The sequence below is a fragment of the Engystomops pustulosus genome, chromosome 7 (genome assembly GCF_040894005.1).
Source record: "Engystomops pustulosus chromosome 7, aEngPut4.maternal, whole genome shotgun sequence".
Classification (NCBI taxonomy): Eukaryota; Metazoa; Chordata; class Amphibia; order Anura; family Leptodactylidae; genus Engystomops; species Engystomops pustulosus.
In genome coordinates, this window is record NC_092417.1 from 25,378,705 (window position 1) to 25,403,155 (window position 24,451).

Genomic DNA, 24,451 nt, shown 5'->3' on the forward strand with positions numbered 1-24,451 from the left:
AGTAGTATACAGCACTGCCCCAGTAGTATACAGCACTACCCCCAGTAGTATACAGCACTGCCCCCAGTAGTATACAGCACTGCCCCCAGTAGTACACAGCCTGCCCCCAGTAGTATACAGCCTGCCCCCAGTAGTATATAGCACTACCCCCAGTAGTATACAGCACTGCCCCCAGTAGTATACAGCACTGCCCCCAGTAATATACAGCCAGACCAGCATTAAAAGAAAATAATAAACTTATATACCCTCCGGTGGCCCCGACCTGCAGCGCTGCTCCCCCGATGTCCGCGCGGGTCCTCTTCTGGCTTCGGCGCCTGTCTTCTGTCTTCAGTAACTTCGTGCCGGGCGCCGCCATTGTTCTCCCCAGGACGGCGCCTAGTATGACGTGCCGCTGCTGACGTCATACTGGGCGCCGCCTGGAGGAAAAACATGGCGGCGCCCGGCACGAAGTTAGGTGCATTTTTTATAACGTGATGATTTTGACAGTTGTATTTGTTATGAATTTTACATTTGTATGAAATGAGAAATGTTAAAATGTAAATTCAACAATTGCATATGTCTACTTTCTACCTGTGTGATGATTTTGACAATTGTGTATTGTACATGTTATTATTTCGACAATTATATGAAATGAAAAATGGGCATTTTAGAATTTTGATAATTGTGTTTTCATCTTGTATGAGAAAGTACATGGTCCATAAATAGGTGGGGTGATAATTGTAAAGTATTGGATTATGTAATGATTTTATGGAAAATTAATTAATAATTAAAAATTAAAAAGATCATGATTCCTATCTTAGCTACTATTTGGATTATTTGGACTATTTGGACTATTTGGATCATTGTACAGAATTGGACAATATAAACTGGAATCTTCAGCCCGACAGGTCTTTTCATTGGACCATAATGACAATTTTGGCCAAAATTGTTGATCTATATAGAGAGAATTTAATTACAAGCCATGAAGCAGAAAAAAGAAAAAAAAACCGGCCCTCTGGATGTTAGTAATTTACTGTACTTTAGCCTTATACTAGCATAAAAAGTTATAATGGTTATTAAAGGTGTCTGAAATGAAACTTTATTGTTAATCCTGGTTCTTACGACAATCCATAAGAACAATCCATACAAATTCAACTTAAGAACAAAGCTACAGAACCTATCTTGTACATAACTTGGGGACTGCATGTAATCTGTTGATAAGAAATCAAGTGTTATTATTGCTTATTCATAGGTAAATAATAATAATAATTCTTTATTTATATAGCACACACAGATTACACAGTGCTGCACAAAACATGTCAAATTGGTCCCTGTCCCCATGGGGCTCACAATCTAAACAACCTAACAGTATGTTTTGGAGTGTGAGAGGACCCCAGGACCCCAGCGCTGCAAGGAAGAAGTGCTACCCACTTAGCCACTGTGCCGCCCCAATATAGTTATAATTCATCATTGTTTCTTATAGAAGACGTCAACTACTATCATTAAACACTACAGAGGTAGAAGATGAATTCCAATAAAGGCTATAGAATGTAATAAATATTCACAAAACCACTTACTTTTTTTTTTTATATCACTGAACCCCTCACCTTTTGGCATGTAAATTATAAAACTTCAGACACAGTGGGGCACATTTACTTACCTCTTGCGAATCAAGATCGTGCGCCCTTTATCCTGTGCCAAAATCTGATTGCGTGCTCCAAAAACCCCTGTTAAATGTGGTCCGCGGACCCTTAGTAAATGTGCCACATTGTATCCAATTAGAATGGAAGTCTAATTGATCTGCTAAAATGTAAAATAATTTCAAGGGTATTCTCACGGTTTCCATAGGTGTGCGTTTGTAACACTTTTACTACTACTACTAGGCTTCTGTTACTATCACTTTACTAAAAAATAAAAATAAAAAATTTGAATCAAATCTTACGCAAAACTTCAGGAAAAATTCATCTTGAATGATTCTCTCAGCTTTATACATGGGACAATAGTATGATGATCCTTTTCTCTCCATTCTCCTCCATTCTCTAAGACACTTTTGGGCGCATTTACTATGTGTCATAAATGTATTTTCTGGCAAAAGAATCCTTTCTTTTTTCTGCATCACGTGCACCAGATTTATAATGTGTCAATGCGACAAAAAAAAAAAAATTGGAGCTTTTGAGTCCCTACACTTTTCTTGCAATTCTAGAATCCCACCACATTTTTGGCACAATTTTTGGAGCATAATAAGCAACAAAAAGCAAGTCTCCAACTCCCATACTCTCATATTCAAGAGTAGAGATGTTAAATCCAACCTTCAGATGTCTCTATCCACAGAGAAAAACGCTTGGTAGATTATGGCACCTTCTGGTGCATCCGGTCCTATTGCTCCAATGTTACAACTAGGAACCAACGTGCTGGATACTTTCGTTACCATCGTTTAACCACTTTGATGGAAATGTTATTGTCTTCCAGATAAGGGATAAGAACATACCATAGTGCAATAAGATTTTGCACACTATTAAATAGTAGCAATGAAAATAATGGAACGGACCGGCACTCACGGAAAATTCCAACAAAGAGACTTGTTCAAAGATAAATGTCCTTTATTCATACAAAATGCATTATCCAACACGACGAGACAATGGTTAACAGGTTTCGATGCCTTGCGTCTTACTCATGAGGTTATTAATTAAGGTCATTAATCCTTGTCTCCTCTTGTTGAATAATGCATTTTTTATGGATAAAGGACATTTATCTTTGAACAAGTCTCTTCATTGAACTCTTCCGTAACTGCCGGTCCTTTCTATTATTTTCATTGTTAGCTGAAGGCTGTGGTTGGACCTTGATCCGTGCACCTGGGAAGTCGTTTGACCTACAATACCTGGTGTAAGTCCGAGGTTGGGTGAGCTGTAGAGATGAGCGAGCACTAAAATGCTCGGGTACTCGTTATTCGAGACGAACTTTTCCCGATGCTCGAGTGCTCGTTTCGAGTAACGAGCCCCATTGAAGTCAATGGGAGACTCGAGCATTTTTCAAGGGGACCAAGGCTCTGCACAGGGAAGCTTGGCCAAACACCTGGGAACCTCAGAAAAGGATGGAAACACCACGGAAATGGACAGGAAACAGCAGGGGCAGCATGCATGGATGCCTCTGAGGCTGCTTAATCGCACCATTATGCCAAAATTATGGGCAACAGCATGGCCATGACAGAGTGACAGAATGAAGCTAGATAGCATCTAAAACATCCAATAATTGACCCTGACACTATAGGGGACGGCATGCAGAGGCAGCGGCAGCAGCGGAAGGCTAGAGAGTGGCATGGCGACATACCCTAAATGGACTCAGGCTTCAAACCAATGGGTAGCAGAGAGGAACCAAAGAAGGTGAGCAAGAAGCGCTCAAATAATATTGGTACATGATAAAAGTTTGCCAGTATATTTTGTGGATTACACAGCAGGGTGGCGACAAAGTTAACATGGAAGCCATGAAAACAATCCAAAATTCTGCCTGACACAGCTCGTTTGATAAGGGGACGATGTATGGAGGCAGTGAACTAGTAGTAGATTAAAGGTACTGCAGTTAAAACTATGTTAGTTGGTTCTTGGCATGGAGCTGGCGCTCCGCTGCCAGGCGAGCTTTCGCCAATCCAAGCCCCTGTCTCTAGGCTACTCCCCAAACAGCACTTCTAAGAACCTTTCGGATAAGATCAAGTGTAGTAGCGTTCTTATAAGTTTGGGATATGGCGGGTGAGGGGAATGTAAACATCTGCGCAAGAAGCGCTGAAATAATATCCGTAAATGAAAAAAGTTTTCCAGTATATTTTGTGGCTTACACAGCAGGGTGGCGACAAAGTTAACAAGTTTGATGTGGAATGCCCTGCAATAGCTCTTGGGCGGTGTGCCTTTTATCACCTAGGCTCAGCAGTTTGAGCACCGCCTGCTGTCGCTTAGCAACGGCACTGCTGCTGTGCCTAGAGCTACCGACTGATGGCGCCATGCCCACGGATGGTAATTCGGAGGAGGAGGAGGTGGAGGAGGGGTGGGAGGATTTGGAGGTATAGTAGGCCTTTGAGACCTGGACCGAGGTAGGCCCCGCAATCCTCTGCGTCGGCAGTATATGACCAGCCCCAGGGTCAGACTCGGTCCCAGCCTGCACCAAGTTAAGTGTAGTAGCGTTCTTATAAGTTTGGGATATGGCGGGTGAGGGGAATGTAAACAGATGCGCAAGAAGCGCATGATGCGCATGGAGCTGGCGCTCCGCTGCTAGGCGAGCTTTCGCCAATCCAAGCCCCTGTCTCTAGGCTACTCCCCAAACAGCACTTCTAAGAACCTTTTGTATAAGATCAAGTGTAGTAGCGTTCTTATAAGTTTAGGATATGGCGGGTGAGGGGAATGTAAACAGATGCGCAAGAAGCGCATGATGCGCATGGAGCTGGCGCTCCGCTGCTAGGCGAGCTTTCGCCAATCCAAGCCCCTGTCTCTAGGCTACTCCCCAAACAGCACTTCTAAGAACCTTTTGTATAAGATCAAGTGTAGTAGCGTTCTTATAAGTTTAGGATATGGCGGGTGAGGGGAATGTAAACAGATGCGCAAGAAGCGCATGATGCGCATGGAGCTGGCGCTCCGCTGCTAGGCGAGCTTTCGCCAATCCAAGCCCCTGTCTCTAGGCTACTCCCCAAACAGCACTTCTAAGAACCTTTTGTATAAGATCAAGTGTAGTAGCGTTCTTATAAGTTTAGGATATGGCGGGTGAGGGGAATGTAAACAGATGCGCAAGAAGCGCTGAAATAATATCCGTAAATGGTAAAAGTTTGCCAGTGTATTTTGTGGATAACACAGCAGGGTGGCGACAAAGTTAACAACTTTGATGTGGAATCCATGAAAACAACCCAAATTTCGGCCTGACAAACCTCGTTTGATAAAGGGACGATGTATGGAGGCAGCTATATGGACGACTTTTGGAGGTAGCAATGGAGACAACGTGTGGAGGCTGCTATGGAGACAATTCAATTTGGATAGTGCCTGTATGTGGCAGTCCAAAAAATTTTTCAAACCAGAGGAGCAGGTAGGTGGCCCTCCAGAAAAATGGAATAGATTGAGTGCCTGTATGTGGCACTCCCAAAAATTGTTTAAAACAGAGGACCGTGTCGGTGGCCCTCCAGAAAAATTAAATGCATAAAGTACTATACCTAGAGCCAGTGGGCCCTGTCAAAAAACAGCCAGTTTCCTCTGCTTTACTGTAGAAAGAGGAGGAGAAGGAGGAAAATGAGGAGGAGGAGGAGTGGATAAATTATTCAGGTTGAGCTTCCTTCACCTGCTGGAGATTTGAAATTAGGAGAAATCCATGCTTTATTCATCTTGATAAGCGTCAGCCTGTCAGCGCTGTCAGTCGACAGGCGTGTACGCTTATCGGTGATGATGCCACCAGCTGCACTGAAAACCCGCTCTGACAAGACGCTAGCGGCAGGGCAGGCAAGAACCTCCAAGGCGTAGAGCGCCAGTTCGTGCCACATGTCCAGCTTTGAAACCCAGTAGTTGTAGGGAGCTGTGTGATCATTTAGGACGATGGTATGGTCAGCTACGTACTCCCTCACCATCTTTCTGTAAAGATCAGCCCTACTCTGCCGAGACTGGGGACAGGTGACAGTGTCTTGCTGGGGTGACATAAAGCTGGCAAAAGCCTTGTAAAGCGTACCCTTGCCAGTGCTGGACAAGCTGCCTGCTCGCCTACTCTCCCTCGCTACTTGTCCCGCAGAACTACGCACTCTGCCGCTAGCGCTGTCAGAAGGGAAATACTGTTTCAGCTTGTGCACCAGGGCCTGCTGGTATTCATGCATTCTCACACTCCTTTCCTCTCCAGGGATGAGAGTGGAAAAATTTTGCTTGTACCGTGGGTCCAGGAGAGTGAACACCCAGTAATCGGTGCTGGAATAAATTCTTTGAACGCGAGGGTCACGGGATAGGCAGCCTAGCATGAAATCTGCCATATGCGCCAGAGTACCAACGCGTAAGAATTCACTCCCCTCACTGGCCTGACTGTCCATTTCCTCCTCCTCCAACTCCTCCAACTCCTCTTCTTCTGCCCATACACGCTCAACAGTGTAGGACTCAACAATGGTCCCCTCTTGTGTCTCACCAACATTCTCCTCCTCTTCCTCCTCATCCTCCTCCACCTCCACCTCCTCCGATATGCGCTGAGAAACAGACCTAAGGGTGCTTTGGCTATCAACAAGGGAATCTTCTTCCCCTGTCTCTTGTGAGGAGCGCAAAGCTTCCGACTTCATGCTGACCAGAGAGTTTTTCAACAGGCCAAGCAGCGGGATGGTGAGGCTGATGATGGCGGCATCGCCACTGACCATCTGTGTTGACTCCTCAAAGTTACTCAGCACCTGACAGATATCAGACATCCACGTCCACTCCTCATTGTAGACTTGAGGAAGCTGACTGACCTGACTACCAGTTCTGGTGGAAGTTGACATCTGGCAGTCTACAATGGCTCGGCGCTGCTGGTAAACTCTGGATAACATGGTCAGTGTTGAATTCCACCTCGTGGGCACGTCGCACAACAGTCGGTGAGCGGGCAGTTGGAGGCGGCGCTGCGCTGCCCTGAGAGTGGCAGCATCTGTGCTGGACTTCCTGAAATGCGCACAGATGTGGCGCACCTTCGTGAGCAAATCAGACAGATTGGGGTATGTCTTGAGGAAACGCTGAACTATCAGATTTAACACATGGGCCAGGCATGGCACATGTGTCAGTCTGCCGAGTTGCAGAGCCGCCACCAGGTTACGGCCGTTGTCACACACAACCATGCCTGGCTTCAGGTTCAGCGGTGCCAGCCACAGATCAGTCTGCGCCGTGATGCCCTGTAATAGTTCTTGGGCGGTGTGCCTTTTATCGCCTAGGCTCAGCAGTTTGAGCACCGCCTGCTGTCGCTTAGCGACGGCACTGCTGCTGTGCCTAGAGCTACCGACTGATGGCGCCATGCCCACGGATGGTCGTTCGGAGGAGGAGGTGGAGGAGGGGTGGGAGGAGGAGGAGGCATAGTAGGCCTCAAACACCTGGACCGAGGTAGGCCCCGCAATCCTCGGCGTCGGCAGTATATGACCAGCCGCAGGGTCACACTCGGTCCCAGCCTCCACCAAGTTAACCCAATGTGCCGTCAGAGATATATAGTGGCCCTGCCCGGCAGCACTCGTCCACGTGTCCGTGGTCAGGTGGACCTTGTCAGAAACGGCGTTGGTCAGGGCACGGATTATGTTGTCTGACACGTGCTGGTGCAGGGCTGGGACGGCACATCGGGAAAAGTAGTGGCGGCTGGGGACCGAATACCGAGGGGCGGCCGCCGCCATGAGGCTGCGAAAGGCCTCGGTCTCTACTAGCCTATAGGGCAGCATCTCCAGGCTTAGCAATCTGGAAATGTGCACATTAAGGGCTTGGGCGTGCGGGTGGGTTGCACTATATTTGCGTTTCCGCTCCAGCGTCTGGGGTATGGAAAGCTGAACGCTGGTGGATGCTGTGGAGGATCGTGGAGGTGACGATGGGGTTTTTGTGGCAGGGTCCTGGGCAGGGGGCTGACTATCAGCTGACACAGGGGAAGGAGCAGTGGTGTGCACGGCCGGAGGTGAACGCGCTTGTTGCCACTGAGTGGGGTGTTTAGCATTCATATGCCTGCGCATACTGGTGGTAGTTAAGCTAGTAGTGGTGGAACCCCTGCTGATCCTGGTTTGGCAAATGTGGCACACCACAGTCCGTCGGTCATCCGGTGTTTCCTTAAAGAACCTCCAGACTTCTGAAAATCTAGCCCTCGCCGCAGGAGCCCTCGCCACGGGAGCTTCACTAGTTGACACATTTGGCGCTGATGCACCAGCTCTGGCCCTGCCTCTCCGTCTGGCCCCACCACTGCCTCTTCCAACCTGTTCTGGTCGAGGACTCTCCTCCGTCTCAGAAGCACTGTGTTCACCCGGCCTCTCAACCCAGCTTGGGTCTGTCACCTCATCATCCTCCGATCCCTCAGTCTGCTCCCCCCTCGGACTTCCTGCCCTGACAACAACTTCCCCACTGTCTGACAACCGTGTCTCCTCATCGTCGGACACCTCTTTACACACTTCTTCCACTACGTCAACAAGGTCATCATCACCCACAGACTGCGACTGGTGGAAAACCTGGGCATCAGAAAATTGCTCATCAGCAACCGGACAAGTGGTTTGTGACTGTGGGAAGGGTCCAGAAAACAGTTCCTCAGAGTATGCCGGTTCAAATGGCAAATTTTGCTGGGAGGGGGCAGACTGGGGGGGAGGAGGCTGAGGTGCAGGAGCTGGAGGAGTGCCGATTTCGGTGACATGGGTGGACTGCGTGGAAGACTGACTGGTGGACAAATTGCTCGAAGCATTGTCGGCAATCCACGACATCACCTGTTCGCACTGTTCTGGCCTCAACAGTGCTCTACCACGAGTCCCAGTAACTTCAGACATGAACCTAGGGAGTGTAGCTCTGCGGCGTTCCCCTGCTCCCTCATAAGCAGGTGGTGTCTCACCCCGCCCAGGACCACGGCCTCTGACCCCTGCAGTAGTTGGACGCCCATGTCCCCGCCCTCGTCCTCTACCCCTAGCCCTCGGGTTAAACATTTTGAAAATGAGAGTTATAACTTGTATTTTTTTTTTAACTTTTTTTTTTTTTTTTTTTGTGTTTTTTAGTTTTTAAAACCAAACGATGCTATCCTATTGCTATGGCTATTTTCTAGCCAAGTATTACAGCACACTACTATGCCAGATGAGATGACGCTGAGTTATGAAAAAAATAAACGTAAAATAAAAAAGGAAATGGCAGACTGCCTAATTGAAATACAACCCCGGGCCCTAATAAATTTTCCCACTTCGGTCTTTGCGATGGATATGTGCGTCACTAAAACACAGTGGTCGCAAGTCTCACTCCAAATTGCTCCCAATTTGATAGTAGATGCACTGCAGCAAGTACAGCCACCAGCAGATCAACCAGAAATCAAATATATATAACGCTACTGTAGGCGTAATTAAGACGTTTGTATTCTCCTATGGCTATTTTCTAGCCAAGTATTACAGCACACTACTATGCCAGATGAGATGACGCTGAGTTATGAAAAAAATAAACGTAAAATAAAAAGAAACTGGCAGACTGTGCCTAATTGAAATACAACCCCGGGCCCTAATAAATTTTCCCACTTCGGTCTTTGCGATGGATATGTGCGTCACTAAAACACAGTGGTCGCAAGTCTGACTCCAAATTGCTCCCAATTTGATAGTAGATGCACTGCAGCAAGTACAGCCACCAGCAGATCAACCAGAAATCAAATATATATAACGCTACTGTAGGCGTAATTAAGACGTTTGTATTCTCCTATGGCTATTTTCTAGCCAAGTATTACAGCACACTACTATGCCAGATGAGATGACGCTGAGTTATGAAAAAAATAAACGTAAAATAAAAAGAAACTGGCAGACTGTGCCTAATTGAAATACAACCCCGGGCCCTAATAAATTTTCCCACTTCGGTCTTTGCGATGGATATGTGCGTCACTAAAACACAGTGGTCGCAAGTCTGACTCCAAATTGCTCCCAATTTGATAGTAGATGCACTGCAGCAAGTACAGCCACCAGCAGATCAACCAGAAATCAAATATATATAACGCTACTGCAGGCGTAATTAAGACGTTTGTATTCTCCTATGGCTATTTTCTAGCCAAGTATTACAGCACACTACTATGCCAGATGAGATGACGCTGAGTTATGAAAAAAATAAACGTAAAATAAAAAGAAACTGGCAGACTGTGCCTAATTCTACTCAAACCCCTAATAAATTTTCCCACTTTGGTGTTTGAGGTGGATATGTGTGTCACTAAGAGCTAAACACAACGGTAGCAAGTCCCCCTGCTAATTCCTCACAATATGGTACTAGCTGCACTACTAGTGCCAGCAAGCCCAGCCACAAGCATATAAAAAAAAAAAGTATAACGTTATTGTAGCCCTAAGAAGGGCTGTTGGGTTGTTGTAGAATCACTCCTGCCTAACAGTAAGCTAATAGAACACCCTAACGCTTTCCCTGACCAGCAGCAGCTCTCTCCCTAGCGGCATCCAGACAGAGAATGATCCGAGCAGCGCGGGCAGCGGCTAGTCTATCCCAGGGTCACCTGATCTGGCCAGCCAACCACTGCTATCTACGTGTAAGGGTACCACGTCATGCTGGGTGGAGTGCAGAGTCTCCTGGCTTGTGATTGGCTCTGTTTCTGGCCGCCAAAAAGCAAAACGGCGGGAGCTGCCATTTTCTCGAGCGGGCGAAATACTCGTCCGAGCAACGAGCAGTTACGAGTACGCTAATGCTCGATCGAGCATCAAGCTCGGACGAGTATGTTCGCTCATCTCTAGTGAGCTGGCGTTTCTTTTTCTACCTTTGAGTTGTAATCTTTTTCTATTAAATGGTAACATTTTATTCTGTCCTATTCACAAATATTGAAGTTAGAAAGGCCTATAGTATAAAATAATATCCACACACATGGCTGCTGCTGACTCCGAGTTTTTCCCTGACGGCTTGTTTCCCAGTGTGTATTATTAAATCCATATATATATATATATATATATATATATATATATATATATATACACTCAAAATATCAACACATTCATGGATGGCAGAAAATTTAAATCAGTACTTATAACAAAGATCTTGAGTAAAAAGAAAAAGTTAATTTAGCAAAAATGGAAAAGGAGATTCATATCATAAGAAGATGAATTATTTAAAATTGATGATCCAATACCCCTGTTTATAATACAATATACTAGTTAACCCTTCTGTGTAATGTCTACCTAAACATGGGAAACATATATATATATATATATATATATATATATATATATATAGTATATTAAATGCTGTATTGTATTTAAACATGTTTTTTTGATCAACAATTTTAAATAATTAAATGTGAGTAGAGCAGAGTAAAATTACTAATAAACGGTGTGAAAAACCTTATTGCACTATGGTATGTTCTTATCACCTATCTAGAAGACAATAACATTTCCATCAACGGAGTCAGTGGTGTAAATCATGGAAACACGACGGAACCTAAGTATCCAGCACGTTGGTTCCTACATGGAAAATTAGAGCAAGAGGACTGGAAACCCCAGAACGCGCCATAATCAATGCAGCGTTTTTCTCTGTGGATTGAGAAATCTGAAGGTTGGATTTAACATCTTTACTCTTGAATCTGGACTGGGATTTGGAGGGACTGTTTTCTACATGTAAAACAAAGGTGTTCAAGAAGAGTTGATGTAGAGAATTAATTTGTTGGTCGTTTGGACTATTTGGAGTATTTGTCAAACTTTTTACTGTGATTTTTCCTAGCGCCGCTGTGTTAGTTTTGAGTTTTTTGCTTATTTATTTGTTTAAAAAAGCAAGTCTGGGACATTAAACCACTGATTCATAGTGACCTGTGGTTGAGTTAGTGTCCCACATCATCATAACCATAACAGGTTCCCTTTAAAGGAAACCTTCCACCACGGATCTACCTATTAAGGTAGATCCTGTGGCAGGTTCCTCTCATGTAGAGTTGTATAGCCCTTTTTATGGCTAATTTTTTGGTGGCCTATGACTTTTGCATGCGTAGAGCCCAGCTTCTCAGACAAGTGCGCAGAACTACCAGGAGCTGCATGCTGAAGATGTCAGGGTAGGCGGAACACAAGAGGCTACTGGGGTGTTGAGTAGCCGCGCCGTGTACCCTCAGCTCCGGTTACTCAATGCCCCAGTAGCCTCTTTAGAATATGAATTCAAATTTACAAAAGTTATGGCCACCAAAGAATTAGCCTTAAAAATGGCTATAAAAACTCTACATGAGAGGAACCTGCCACCAGATCTACCTTGATAGGTACATCTGTCGTGGTAAGTTTCCACATCTGCATGTTGTTTTTTGGACTGTAATAGTACTGCATGTAAAAATATTAGATTAGAAACTTGAGTTACATGCTAAAAGTCAATGGGATCAGTGTATAGCAAAATATATCATTTGGGTTGAGGATCTCTCCTTATGAGCATTGGACACAATCAAAGCAACAAATTCTCTGTCCGTCGTGTAGCCCTTTCAACATGGACTACTGCAGACTGAAACCAGAGGCTGCAATTACAATGAAAATTCACAATATATTATGGAAGACATAGGTTAGATAACTAAAATTATTAAACTGCAGTAGTTTAAACAGCAGTCAAGAAAATGTCAGATATACATACATGGAATACATACAAACTGAATGCAGATTACTTGTCAGATCTATACATGACGTTCATTCTTTTTAATGTGTACTGATATAATGCATATTCTTACAATATAGGTTATGCGTACAAACATGTTATACCAACAGTACAATGTGGTCCATTTATATGGATACAAATAAAATAAAATGAGAATGGTTGGTGATATCAACTTCCTGTTTGTGGCACATTAGTATATGGGAGGGGGAGACTTTTCAAGATGGGTGTTGACCATGGCAGTAATTTTGGAACCAACTTTATTTTTTCCAATGGGAAGAGGGTCATGTAACACATTTAACTATTGAGAAATACACAAGAAAAACAATGGTGTTGTTTTTAACATAACTTTATTCTTTCATGAATTATTTACAATTTTATGACCACTTATAAAATGTGTTCAAACTGCTGCTTATTGTGTTGGATTGTCAATACAACCCTCTACTCCCAAACTTAACAATAAAGCTTTGTTAAAGCTAGAGATGAGCGAACATACTCATTCGAGCATGATCGGGTAACGCTGGCTGGCCTGATCGGGTAACCCTGGAATAGACTAGCTCCTGCCCGCGCTGCTCGGATCATTCTCTGTCTGGATGCTGTTAGGGAGAGAGCTGCTGCTGGTCAGGGATAGCGTTAGGGTGCTAGTAGATTAGTGTTAGGCAGGAGTGATTCTACAAGAACTTACTGTTAGGCAGGAGTGATCCTCCAAGAACCCAACAGCAGTTGTTAGGGCTACATTAGCATTTTTCAAAAGTTAAAGTGACACACTCAGTCACAGCACAAAATCCTTTTGTGTGCTGTCAGTGTAGGTTAGAAAGTAGCCTTAGCAATCATCTTCTTTGGTTGCTGTCTGATTTCTTCTGCACGTTTTGTTCTATAAAAAAAAAATACACAAAAAACCCCCTCCCAAAATATTTACAGTTTATTTTTCTGTTTTGTCTATATAATAGACTTGAATTTTGAAAATGTTGAAACCGAGGGCTAGGGGTAGAGGACGAGGGCGTGGGCGTTCAGTTACTGCAGGTGTCAGAGGCCGTGGTCCTGGGCGGGGTGACACACCACCTGCTGATGAAGGAGCAGGGGAATGCCGCAGATTTACACTCCCTAGCTTCATGTCTCAAGTTACTGGGACTCGTGGAAGAGCACTGTTGAGGCCAGAACAGTGCGAACAGGTGATGTCGTGGATTGCGGACAATGCTTCTAGCCATTTGTCCACCAGTCAGTCTTCCACGCAGTCCACCCATGTTACCCAAGTGAGCACTCCTCCAGCTCCTCCACCTCAACATCCTTCCCCCCAGTGTGCCCCCTCCCAGAAAAATTTGGCATTTGAGCCGGCATACTCTGAGGAACTGTTTTCTGGACCCTTCCCAGAGTCAAAAACCAGTTGTCAGGTTGCTGCTGAGCTCTTTCTCGATGCCCAGGTTTTCCACCGGTCGCAGTCTGTGGGTCATGATGAGAGTTGTTGTCAGGGCAGGAAGTCCGAGGGGGGAGCAGACTGAGGGATCGGAGGATGATGAGGTGACAGACCCAAGCTGGGTTGATAGGCCGGGTGAACACAGTGCTTATGAGACGGAGGCGAGTCCTATACGAGAACAGATTGAAAGAGGCAGTGGTGGGGCCAGAAGGAGAGGCAGGACAAGAGCTGGTGCATCAGCGCCAAATGTTTCACGTAGTGAAGCTTCCGTGTCAAGGGCTAGATTTTCTGAAGTCTGGAGGATCTTTAAAGAAAAAACGGTTGACCGACGGACTGTGGTGTGCAACCTGTGCCACACCAGGATCAGCAGGGGTTTCACCACTACTAGCTTAACCACCACCAGTATGCGCAGGCATATGAATGCTAAACATCCCCCTCAATGGAACCAAGGCCATTCACCTCTGGCCGGGTCCACCCCTACTCCTTTCCCTGTGTCATTTGCTGCCTCTGCTAGTCAGCCCCCTGCCCGGGACCCAAGCTCAAACACCTCCTGGCCGAAAACTACACCTTCGCCTCCATGATCCTCCACAGTGTCCACCAATGTCTCCATGCGCAGCGTCCAGCTGTCTATACCCAAGATGCTGGAGCGCAAGAGGAAATACATTGGCACCCACCCCCACTCCCAAGCCCTCAACGTCAACATCTCCTAATTACTGAGCCTGGAGATGCTGCCCTATAGGTTAGTAGAGAACGAGGCCTTTCGCAACCTCATGGCGGTGGCCACCGCTTGGTATTTGGTCCCCAGCCGCCACTACTTTTCCCGATGTGCCATCCCAGGCCTGCAGCAGCACGTGTCAGACAACATCATCCTTGCCCTGACCAACGCCGTTTCTGACAAGGTCCACCTAACCACGGACACGTGGACAAGTGCTGCCGGGCAGGGCCACTATATATCGCTGACGGCACATTGGGTTAAATTGGTGGTGGCTGGGACTGAGTCTGACCCTGGGGGTCAGATTGCGGGGCCTACCTCGGTCCAGTTCTCTCAGGCCTACTATGCCTCCTCCTCCTCCCACCCCTCCTCCACCTCCTCCTCCGAATTACCATCCGTGGGCATGGCGCCATCAGTCGGTATCTCTAGGCACAGCAGCAGTTCCGTCGCTAAGAGACAGCAGGCGGTGCTCAAACTGCTGAGCCTTGGTGATAAAAGGCACACCGCCCAAGAGCTATTACAGGGCCTAGCTGCGCAGACCGATCTGTGGCTGGCACCGCTGAACCTGAAGCCAGGCATGGTTGTGTGTGACAACGGCCGTAACCTGGTGGCGGCTCTGCAACTCGGCAGACTGACACATGTGCTATGCCTTGCCCATGTGTTAAATCTCATAGTTCAGCTGTTCCTCAAGACATACCCCATTCTGTCTGATTTGCTCACGAAGGTGCGTCGCATCTGTGCGCATTTCAGAAAGTCCAGCACAGATGCTGCCACTCTCAGGGCAGCGCAGCTCCGCCTCCAACTGCCCGCTCACCGACTGTTGTGCGACGTGCCCACGAGGTGGAATTCAACATTAACCATGCCAGTGAGGGGAGTGAATTCTTGCGCATTGGGACTCTGGCGCATATGGCAGATTTCATGCTAGGCTGCCTATCCCGTGACCCTTGTGTTCAAAGAATTTATTGTAGCACTGATTAATTGGTATTCGCTCTCCTGGACCCACGGTACAAGCAAAATCTTTACACTCTCATCCCTGTAGAGGAAAGGAGTGTGAGAATGTATGAATACCAGCAGGCCCTGGTGCACAAGCTGAAACAGTATTTCCCTTCTGACAGCGCAAGCGGCAGAGGGCGTACTTCTGCAAAACAAGTAGCGAGGGAGAGTAGGCGAGCAGGCAGCTTGTCCAGCACTGGCAGGGGTACGCTTTACAAGACCTTTGCCAGTTTTATGTCACCCAAGCAAGACACTGTCTCCTGTCCCCAGTCTCAGCAGAGTAGGGCTGATCTTTACAGAAAGATGGTGAGGGAGTACATAGCTGGCCCTACCATTGTCCTAAATGATCACACAGCTCCCTACAACTACTGGGTTTCAAAGCTGGACATGTGGCCCGAACTGGCGCAGTATGTCTTGGAGGTTCTTGCCTGCATTGCCGCTAGCGTGTTGTCAGAGTGGGTTTTCAGTAGAGCTGGTGGCATCATCACTAATAAGCGTACACGCCTGACGACTGACAGCGCTGACAGGCTGACGCTTATCAAGATGAATCAAGCCTGGATTTCTCATGATTTCCATTCTCCACCAGGTGAAAGCAGTTCAACCTGAATAATTCTCATGTATGCACTCCTCTTCCTCATTCTCCTCCTTCTCCTCCTCTTTGTACACTAAAGCAGAGGCAACTGGCTATTTTTTGCCAGGGCCAACTGGATCTAGCTATAGTACTCTATGTATTTAATTTTTCTGGAAGGCCACCTACCCAGTACTTTGTTTGAAACAATTTTGGGGGTGCCACATACAGGTACTCTATGTATTTAATTTTTCTGGAGGGCCACCTACCCGCTACTCTGTTTTAAAAACTTTTTGGGAGCGCCACATACAGCTACTCTATGTATTTAATTTTTCTGGAGGGCCACCTACCCCTCCTCTGTTTTGAAAACTTATTTGGACCGACACATACAGGCACTATCCAAATTTAATTGTCTCCATAGCAACCTCCACACGTCGTCTTTATAGCAGCCTCCACACGTCGTCTTTATAGCTGCCTCCACACGTTGTCTCCATTGCTGCCTCCACACGTTGTCTCCATTGCTACCGCCACACGTCATCTCCATAGCTGCCTCCAAAAGTTTTCCACATAGCTGCCTCCATACATTGTCCCCTTAGCAAACGAGCTGTGTCCGTCAAAATTTTGGGTTGTTTTAACGGCTTCCACATCAAACTTGTTAACTTTATCGCCACCCTGCTGTATTATTCACAAAATACACTGCCAAACTTTTATCACTTACCGATATTATTTCAGCTCTACTTGCGCATCTTTTTACGTTCCCCTTCCTCGCCATAACCTGGCCAAATACTTATAAGAACGCTACTACACTTGATCTTATATAAAAGGTTCTTAGAAGTGCTGTTTGTAGCCCCCGCCTGCTTTGAAAATTATAATTTTTTCAAAGTAAACGCTTCTGGCCCCAGGCCCATTTTGGGTGGGGAGGAACCGAGAGGAAGAGACTTGGACAGGCGAAAGCTCGCCTGGCAGCAGACGCCAGTTCCATCCCAAGATCCAACTAACATAGTTTTAACTGCAGCACCTTTAATTTACTACTACCTTACTGCCTCCATACATCGTCACCTAAGCAAACGAGCTATGTCAGGCAGAATTTTCGGGTGTTTCACCAGATACAAAATGGAACTCGGCTCATCTGTCGCCGCCATGCTGGAGACCTAAAGCTTTAATCATAGCAGTGCAATATGGATTCCCCATACTGTTGCTCTTAATCATGGAACTATTTCCGGAAAAAATTAAAAATAGAACCGCTATGCTATTCCATTATTCCTAGATGAAATATTCAAACGACCCCGCCTGCTTTGAAAATTATAATTTTTTCAAAGTAAATGCTTCTGGCCCCCTGGCCCATTTTGGGTGGGGAGGAGCCGAGAGGCAGGGGCTTGGACAGGCGAAAGCTCGCCTGGCAGCAGACCGCCAGCTCCATCACAAGATTAGGCAGCCTCAGAGGCATCCATGCATGCTGCCCCTGCTGTTTCCTGTCCATTTCCGTGGTGTTTCCATCATTTTCTGAGGTTTCCAGGTGTTTGGCCAAGCTTCCCTGTGCAAAGCCTTGGTCCCCTTGAAAAAAGCTCGAGTCTCCCATTGACTTCAATGGGGTTCGTTATTCGAAATGAGCACTCGAGCATCGGAAAAAGTTTGACTCGATTAACGTGCACTCGAGCATTTTAGTGCTCGCTCATTTCTAGTTAAAACCAATCACACTATTGTTGTTTTTTGTAAAATTCTCTATAGGTTTGACCCTCTTCCCTTTGGAAATAATAAAGTTGGATCCAAAATGGTCGACTTCAAAATGGCTATGATGGTCGGCACCCATCTTGAATAGTTTCCTCCTCCTTAATACTTATGTGCCACAAACAGGAAGATTATATCCCCAACCATTTTTCATTTTATTTAGGTGTATCCATATAAATGGCCCACCTATATTATAAATAATATGATCACACTGAAGTGTAGTGTTTGCGCATTAACCAAGTAATTTAATTTCAACCTACTTAGACATCTAAGCAGGGTTGAGTCCGAACACCAAACTTGAACTTATGACTTAAATAAGCATTCAGCACAGGCCCTAACATTGCAATTCAGGTCCACGTATCTCTAATCACCTTTCTTCTTATGTAGCTAGATTGTATTGTCGTCACTAATTTGGGTAAACGTTACTGTGCAATGGTCTTAATATGTGATATATCTTTATGACCACTTGTCAATTCTCTATATTTAAAAGGGTAGGGCATAAATAAATAAACAAAAATTCCATAAAAAATGTTTTAAATAAAAATGTAATAGGGTAATACTATTTATGTTATTAGGGCATAGGGATGGACCTTACAGTGTTTGAATAACTTCAAAAATATATGATGCTGCTGGATATCAATGTTTGGTTCTCATAATACAAGAGTTTAGTACAATATTTGGATAAAAAAGAAAATGTGACATGGGTGAATTTTTTTTTAAAAAGTGGATGAGGCGCGAGGCAGGATCATGTGGGGTTAAGGTGGCAACCTATCAGCAGTACTATTAACAAACACTGCACCAGTTTTCTGGTGGTCTTTGAACGTTCTTTTAGGTGCAAATTGCTTTAACAGGTATTTAAGAAGCGTCTGCACCATATATGTGCGGCACGCAACCATTTTGTGGCGCAGCTGCATAAGGCATTATGCTACATAAATTAGGGGGTGTTCCGGTGCTCAGTTGGACCCTACGCCAGATATATTATACAAAGTCTGTTGCACGCCCTATTTAAAGGGCCACCACAAAAAAGTTGGTAAACTCTGGGCTGGGGACAGATTTAAGAAAATGCAAACCAGTACCTCCTTCGTCACTCCCGGTGTCCCGTGCCGCCATCTTGCCAGTCCATACCCCTGTAAACAAATAGCTGCTCAGAGGTCAGCTTCCAGTTGGCCGAACACTTCCTCATAACTCAGAGTCATGGGTGGGCATGGCTGGCCACCTCAGTTACAGTGGCACAGATGGGCAAGATGGCAGTACAGACATCAGGTGCGACAGAGGAGGTGAGTACAGGTTTGGTTTTAAAAATCCCTCCCCAGCTCAGCTCCAGAATTTTATAAACAATCGGACAACCCCTTTAACCTCTAAAATAATCGATGGCAGCCTATCAGCACATGGTTTATTCATCCCCAAAATTCATCCCCAAAATTCTCAATGAAAGCCTATCATTATCATCAGCAAGTAACAGAGTGTATTGACTGGCCTTACTCTTCCTCTAACAGCTCCAGACTCCTATTCCTGCAGTCTCCTCTTATGGAAAATATGCAAATACATTTTCCACTATGGGACAATGAAAACATTGGTGGTCATTTATCATACATTGGCGGGGTTCCATGCTGCGTTTCTCTCTACCCCAGGCCCTGCCTGGCATAAAATTAAATCCAGACAGCGACTTTTCTGACACGGTGCAGAGGCCCTGATTTATTTCTCCCATTGTCTCTTTTGACTACCCTGTAAGAGAGCCCCCTTAACATCAAGCATGACTTTCACGAAGCCTAATGACGTTATATGGAATTAAAGCCAAACCAGTATATCTATTACAAAAGTAACAGATTCTCAACTTTAGAAAGCGCTGTTTCAATGTGGTTGTGTCTCTTTAGTACATTGTAGAACTGGTTTAGGTGAGTGAGAGGCTTTTGACTAGGGTCAGGACATACGAGTTCTCCGTACGATTACTTTTCCAATTTAGGCTGCCTTACAAGGTAGCCCAAAGAGGCAATGTTTTAAGGCCTTCCTTTAGAGCCTTCCTAAAGCTAATGGAAAAAGATTATTTCCAGTATCTATAAGGGGACTTTGTATATAAATTCATTATATGTATTTTTTACATAAGGGGAATGGGTACAATCCTTATTTAAGCTATAGCCCCAATGATGTCTATATCCACCACTGCTAGAAGTAGTAATACACTGAGCTGTAGCCATATTTCAGCCTAATCCCTTTGCATTTACACAATTAGCCTCACTGACTGATGACAATAATCAGGGAAAACCACAAAAGTGGAAGAGTGGAAAGTTCTAAAGCTAAATACGAAAACATCAGGGGAATATCACGGCTTTATAAGGAGAGACTCAGAGCTGTGTGCAGGATATATCACAGCCAGGCTACACGTCTCACACATCACGTGTCATGTCAGCCCTTCCATAGATGACTACAGAAATGAGAGATGGAGAGAACCTGTCCAGTAATATTCCCTCTACATGTTCTCCTTAAGTCTATTACATTGCTCTTTGTAATATTCATGTATTTTCTGCCAGTTTCTTTGTATTCTAAGAATCACTTGGGTTGTGAGCTTTATATTCCTGACGATGATTCACTTCTGGGTTCTTCAAAAGATGGAGATATCATCATAGGAGGCATTTTACAAATTCTTCTTGCACATAACCAAGATACAGTAGATTTTTCGGAGATACCCTCAAGTGGTTGCTGCATCGGGTACGTACAGAGCCGCACCAAGCTATTCTGCAATTCAGTGGTGCCCTCTTCCCTTACTAACAGCCATATACAGTATGTATAAATATATAAACATATATACCTATGGGCAGGCAGCTGACATGTACAATGTTGCTTACAATTTTCAATCAATGGTATACATGATGTAATAGGTCACTCTAGTGCAGTGATGGCGAACCTTTTGGAGACAGAGTGCCCAAGCTAAAACCAAAACCCACTTATATGTCACAAAGTGCCGGCATGACAAGTTTAGCAGTTACTTATTGATCCTTGCTGAATCACAGATTTTAATCGTATTGTTGTCCTGAGTTTACAATAGAAAGATGATGGAGAAATTTGGATTGTAGCTTCCCACCAGGGTCCCCTGAAGAGGAAGAATCTATGGCGCATCCTGGGCTGTCTTGGACCACAGCAGGAAGCCTCGAGTCCTGTCTGGCAAACTCTTTGTTGGGGTGAAGGTCTGGGTGCCCACAGAAAGGGCTCTGAGTGCCACCTCTGGCACCCGTGCCATAGGTTCGCCACCACTGCTCTAGTGTTTGATACATCCGTGTATATACATTATACAAACAATAGATAGACATGCACTTACTACTCTTATATACCATAGACAGGTATAGAGGGATTGGATATAGATTCAAACTTGGACAACTGTAGTAGTGCTGCTTTATTCTCTGAGTGTATATAGAAGGTGAAAAAAATATTCACCTCATCTCAATTTTCTAATTCAATGTATTTCTAAAGGGGAAATCGACATGAAATTCTCACCAGATTATGGTAACAACTGTGTGCAATTCTCATCCAGCTTGCATTGTGTGTGGCTGGTACAGTGGCGTAACTAGGAGATACAGGGCCCCCTAGCAGGCTACTGCATGGGGTCCCTATCCCACTTAAAAAATATACATATTAGTATACTCACACATGCGAGTTAAAATCACATATAAATACACTCATGTGCATATACACATACATACAGTGCCATATGCAAAATATTCACATACAGTGTATACAGACACCATATACACATCACAGATATACATATTATGCTAGACATGTGCTGTATAATATAGATATAATGGTGCACATCCTCCATTCTTTATTGTGTCAGGTCGGATGACGGGGCTCCCTGACACCGCGGGCCCTATAGAGACTGCTATGGCTGCTACCGCTGTAGTTACGCCCCTGGGCTGGTACTCATCATGTCTGTTGCTTCCAGTGAGCACACAATGGTTGATGGATCACACTCACTTGTGGGCATCAAGCCTGATGAAATTTATTTAATACTTTGTACAAAAAGCATTTTCTTATGATGGCATTGGGAAGATGTCTCCAGTATGAAGAACCTAGTCAAATGCATTGCTTAGGTATTATTCTGGCCCAATCTTCCGTAGACAGTTCAAATCCTGAAGGTTCTGTGGACCGCTTCTATGGACCCTGAGCTTAGTTCTCTCTTTAAATTTTCTACTGGGTTCAGGTCAGGTGATTGGCTGGGCTCATTCTAGCGCCCACTCTAGCACCCCATGTTCATCCTGATTTTATTTTTATTTTTGTCTTGGTAATGGCAGTGGGTATTTATCAAGAATATCTTGGAACGTTTGTCTATTTATTCTTCCTTCAACGAAATCAAATTGGCCCTACACCATCCGTTTACCAATAGAGAACTTGTTGTTATGTTCTTTTTGGGGTGATCTGACATGCTTTTTTGGCCTCCAAACATCTGTATTATCTCATCCAAAGAATCCAGTTTTGGTCTCAACTAATAAGACTGTATCCTCGAAGTTTTTGTAGAGCATGTATACAAGTCATGAAGGTATAATACATTGCTTATGGCTTTCTTTGAAAATGTACCTGAGTGTTTGAGGTCTTTTTGTAGCTCTCTGCTGGTATTTCTTCACTCTCCGGCAACTGTTGTGATTTTTCTTTTGACTCCTTTCTTAAATTCTTAGGAAGCAACTGGCTTAGGGCAGTTAATGGTGAAATAAGAATATTTTGACTCCTGGTTTTTGGTCCCGCAAATACTGGAACATTCAATAGTTTAGAAATTCTTCTCTTACCTCTCCCATTAGAATGTTTTTTTTCCTAAATGTGTGTTTTGCATGGAGTTGAACAACTGTACAAACAGCTGTATGCGAAATGCACATTTGGGTTCTGGGACTAAGCGGTGCAATTATGGGTAAGTGGCGTGGTGAGACTGTTGGGGCTTCCTCCCTTTGAGACGAATTGTTTTTTTTGGGACCGAAAATATTAGGCCTATTATAATGACAATACATATTATATTCTTGGGAAGTATGCCGTTATTTACACTAGTATATAAATAATTTTCTCATCCTAGACCCATTTTTTTGCTCACGCTTAGTATCTTGTTTGTTTTTGGAATCTCGCTTTATGCTGTTGTATATGATTTGCATATTTCTAATGGTGACTAATAAAATTGATTGTGATTTTATAATGAGGTCAGCTCTTTGTTTCTTTGGTGCTTAACATTGTCTGTGATGGGACCTCACATTTTTCTACTCTTGGTGGATCTGGAGTCTAGTGATATAATCAATGGGGCAGATTTACTTACCTGGTCCATTCGCGATCCAGCGGCGCGTTCTCTGCGGTGGATTCGGGTCCGGACGGGATTCACAAAGGTAGTTCCTACGATGTCCACCAGGTGGCGCTGCTGCGCTGAAGTTCCCCGAGGCCCGCCGAAATGCACTCAAGTACACCGGCCTATTCCTAGTGAAGGTAAGTGCAAGTTCCGCAACACTTTTTTTTTTTTAAATGCAGCGTTTTTTCCGAATCTGTTGGGTTTTTGTTCGGCAACGCCCCCCGATTTCTGTCACGTGCATGCCAGCGCGGATGCGCCACAATCCGATCGCGTGCACCAAAATCCCGGGGCAATACAGGGAAAATCGGCGCAAATCGGAAATATTCGGGTAACACGTCGGGAAAACGCAAATCGGGCCCTTAGTAAATGACCCCCAATGTGTTTTTTTTTCTACTTTTTTCTGTTGTGTATGTTTGATAAGTTGGTATAAGATTAAATGATAACTATGACAGATATTATAGTTTTTTGTTACATGCTCCATTATACAGGGCATCATATGAATATCTCAAGCATTTCTTGGCCTTCTTGTTTGCAATCGAGGAGATAAACAACAGCACTGATATTCTTCCCAATATTACATTAGGATACCAGATCTATGACTCTTGTACCAGTGAAAATCTGGCTGTACAAAGTGTCCTAAACATCATTTCAGAGACTCAAGATCCAGCACTCAACTATATATGTCAAAAGAGTCAGAAGACGGTTGCTGTAGTAGGACATTTCTTTTCATCTACTACCTACACTATAGCTCGGCTCACTCAGCTCTATGGGTATCCACAGGTAGGATTTTTGCATTGAGATTGTGTCTTCTGCAGTTCATACTTTCAGGCTGGGAAGACACTGCATTTCATCTGCTTCACTTTATTTGGCAGCCAGAACAGTATCCTATTGACTGTGGTGCAGAATGAAATAACCACACCTGCCTCATTGTAAGCTTTGCAGCAATGGTCAACATGTTCAAACTCTAAAAGCTCTGTCCCTCCTGGATTAGACTTCCTATTCAGATAAATATCTTGTGTATGTTATCCTCATTCCTGGTTAAAGCCTCTTTTCTAGCTCTATTATGTGTGCTACTGTTTTTGCTACTTCTGGTTTCCGATATTTGGATTTCATTGTTGACTATTGTTTGTATTTACATTTATGTGCCTGATTTGATATCTCTGTTATGACATAGATTGCTGACATTGCCTTGTGTTCGTTATTTGTTTGGTGTCCACACTGTGGTGCAAGTAGAGAGCACCTTTGTTGTTGTCCCATATAACCTAGGATATGATGAGGATATGATAAAAATGACAAACTAATTATGTAAAAAAAGACAAAAGGTGGATTTCTAAAATTTGTGGTAAAAAGAATTAAAGTGTAGGGTGCCTGGAGTCTGACACATACAAATAGGCATATACGGTCCAGCATAAGGCAAACCTCAGCACAGTGAATATTGAATATGTAAATATCGTAGTTTATACAATCCAAGATTTTA